At 31.4% G+C, this 3,587-nt stretch overlaps 1 non-coding gene across 1 annotated transcript; it reads right to left on the reverse strand.

Moving 5' to 3' along the window:
• Positions 1-1,294: 1,294 nt before the first annotated feature.
• TRNAK-CUU (transfer RNA lysine (anticodon CUU)) lies at positions 1,295-1,367 on the reverse strand. The gene has a single exon. It is a non-coding gene; the product is annotated as a tRNA-Lys (tRNA).
• Positions 1,368-3,587: the final 2,220 nt, after the last annotated feature.

Consider the following 3,587-nt stretch of genomic DNA (forward strand, 5'->3'; position numbering starts at 1 on the left):
GTAGTTTTAGGGTCAAAACGACACACTTTAGGGGTTAAATGGATAGGAAAAGGCCAAAACGTTCTTACTTTAAAACTGTCGGGTGACTCCTACGTTTCAAACCTACAGTCCGTAGACCATCATGGTCAACCATAGAGTCAAGTACTGGGTCAAAATACAGAGTAATTTCCACAGGACCCTTCTACGGGACGTCGTCCCTTCTACGGCTCGTAAAGCCAGTCCATAGGACCCAAGTTCAAGTCCAAAAATTCACGAAGTCTGAATTATTTCTACCGATCTCTCCTACGGTCCATACAGGGGCGGAGCTATGACATGGCGAGGGTGGTCAGATGAACAACCTTCGTCGGAAATTTTTTACGGATATATATACTAAATATCGAGTTTTTTTTGGATATATACTAACTGTTGAACAACCTTGACACAATAAAGGTTGACAGCCCAGCGGTTAAGGTTGTGCAAAGATGCCTCAGCGTTTCGGGTTCGAGCCCAAGTGTTGGCGTTTTCTTTAAATTTTTTCATTATTCCGTTTGTTCTCTTAGAAAAGGCAAAACTCAGCCTGGGTTCGATCCCAGGCTTGAACATTTCATTTATTTAATATTTGTTCCGTTTTTCTCTTAAGAAAAAGTACAAAAGTTACCTTTTTTAAGTTAAGAAAAACAAAAGGAAACAAAAGGTCTATTTAAATGGTTGCATAGTGTCTTATGTAGAGAAAAAAGTATTTAAAGATGTTTCTAATGAGTGTATTATGAAAACATTTTAAGAGATGAAGTGTTGTCGAGTGCAATATATTGGTGTGTATGAAACTATCTGTCAATATATTTGTCCTGCTTCATCTTCCTTAGTTTATCCATTGACATTTTGTAAGTTTCTGTTTTAAGAATTTTCATTTTGGATATTTGGTTAATTTGATATTGAGGTATGACTATTTTGAAGCCAATCTTTATAATCTGACTAGCAAAGTTTATTTTTTTACTTGTCCTAAAGTATGAACACCCTTGGCGAAAATCCTGGCTCCGCCACTGGGTCCATACACTTTCTATGATTCATCTTATTCATCCATAGACCATTATCAGAGACTGATATTTTCCAAAATTAACCTGCTTCCTTTCCAACTCAACTTTGTATTTCCTAGGTGCCACATTGTTGCTTGCACGTACATGCCAATCTTATGAAAAGTCGTTTGAGTTATGTTTTTTATGCCAATCTTATGAAGGGTCGTTTGAGTTATGTTTTTTATTGTGTACTTTGGAGGAGCAAAACTACACCTTTGTTAGTTTAAAATGTGCCAAAACATCGCCCACCGTGGGGCTCGAACCCACGACCACAAGGTTAAGAGCCTTGCGCTCTACCAACTGAGCTAGACGGGCTTGTTATATCTAAGCATCGCAGTACTTATCTCATTGTAATTATTTTGAGAAGTAAAATTGTGTATTTACAATATGATACTCACAAATTTTTATTTGAGTTTGGAAAAAAATGAGAACTTTTGAACTACGATACTACTTTCTCTGTTCTAATAGTATACTCGATGCATTCATATATGCAGCCAAAAGGTTTTTATTAAAATATATTTAATAAATTGCTACATTTTATAGTTGTCCCTACAATTCATGTCGATTTTGCATTGAAGATCAAGAAAAAATAATTCATTCTCTTCTATTTATTCCATTCTCAATTGTTGAATGATTGGCCGGGACACTTTGGTTTATTAGATGGATCGTAGTGGTCAGAGGCATTGGGCGAAACAACATTCTTATTTAAATTGTATTTTCTTCGTTCAATTTTTATTATTTATGTTTGACTTGGCATATCATTTTATTAATTTTAAAAAAAATGATAAGTTCACTATATAGCACTCTTTGAATTTAATAAATTTAATGTTTCAGCAAATACATCGAGAAATGTCTATAATTAAAAATAAGGATAAATTAGGAATTAAGTAATAAATTATCTCTCAATTTTTAAAATTAAATAATTAAAATTAAACATCTATTTTAAATATAGTGAACAAGCAAAAATGGATGAAAAAATACCATTGACCGGAAATTAGATATATTTTAAATATCTTTAACCAAAAAATGCTAGTTTATCTTGAGTTTTTATACGTTAAATTCAATTTATATTATCAGGACATGTGATTAATTTCAGTACGCTTAAAGTTATACGCATTGATTATTAAATTTTGTCAAATATTTTTGGATGGATAGGATGACACATCTAACAATTATTTTTGTACAAACACGAGAATCATCAAATGAGTATCAAATTTACAAAAATACCGTTGAATACACAGACTTTTTTCTGTTTTACCCCTAAACATTAATTATTTATAAAGGGTATTATTGAAAATACTCTTGAACATGATGTGAATTATTAATTTTGTCCCTTAAGTATTCACAATCTTCAAAATACATCTCTACTTAACTAACTGAACTTAAATATACCCATCTCATGATATACCCATAAATGTGTTATTCACGTACGCACACACGAAACCTATGCTGATGTTGCATATAAATAGATATATTATATGACATGAGAGGGGTGTTTTAAAATTCAGTGGTTAAGTAGAAGGGTGTTTTAAGATTGTCAATAGTTTGGAGATAAAACTAATAATTCGTGCCAAGTTCATGAGTGTGTTCAACACTTCTCTCTAAAAGTTATAGTGGAGGAGAAAATAGAATCGAATTCCTGAAGCATTTGTCGTTCTATAACGTTAACTTTTACATTGCCTTGCTTATGCTTCCATAAATTTTGTATTTTTGTTGAAAATGTCATGAACATATGTCGTTTATGTACGTTTAAATTTGGACTGATTAACTGGTAAAATGTCAAAAAGAACCCATTGCCCACCATATATACATATATATATATTTAAATTTCTTTATAAGAATACCACCTGAGTCCCTCATTTTTTTTAAAGAATAGAGATCACTTGCCATGTCATTTTGCAAGACATGAGTGTTTTAATATTCAGTTACTCAAGTAGAGGGGTGTTTTTAAGGTTGTTAATAGTTTGATGACGAAACTAATACTTCTAGCCAAGTTCAAGGGTGTTTTAAACACTTCTCTAAACTTTTATTAAGCGTTTCATGCTCCTACAAGGGTTTGAGACGACTTGCTATGCCATGTGGTAGATCGATGATGTATTTAAGTTCAATTAGTCAAATAGAAGGGTTTTAAAGTTGTCAATAGTTCAGCGACGAAATTAATAATTTGTGCTAGGTTCATGAGTTATTTCACCACTTCTCATATTTATTTTCCAAATCATTTCCCTAGATTTAAAATTATATATTAATTAATATGAATATTGTGATAAAATATTTATATTAATAATTATTTCTTAATAAAGTATATAAAGAGTCAATAATAGACCAATAAAAGTGAATGAAGGAAGTAATTATTGGTGCAAAATATAACTTGTTTAAGGTTATACTAAAAGATTAACTTAGCTATATGAGAATTGAGAATAAGGACTTCAGAGAAATATAAACAAACTGACAAAAAATTAAAAGTCAAACAAAAACATGTAAGAAAAATTATTGCATGCACACATTCCACAAACAAGACATGGAGAAAAATAGAAA

The sequence above is a fragment of the Solanum tuberosum genome, unplaced genomic scaffold (genome assembly GCF_000226075.1).
Source record: "Solanum tuberosum cultivar DM 1-3 516 R44 unplaced genomic scaffold, SolTub_3.0 scf00219, whole genome shotgun sequence".
NCBI lineage: Eukaryota > Viridiplantae > Streptophyta > Magnoliopsida > Solanales > Solanaceae > Solanum > Solanum tuberosum.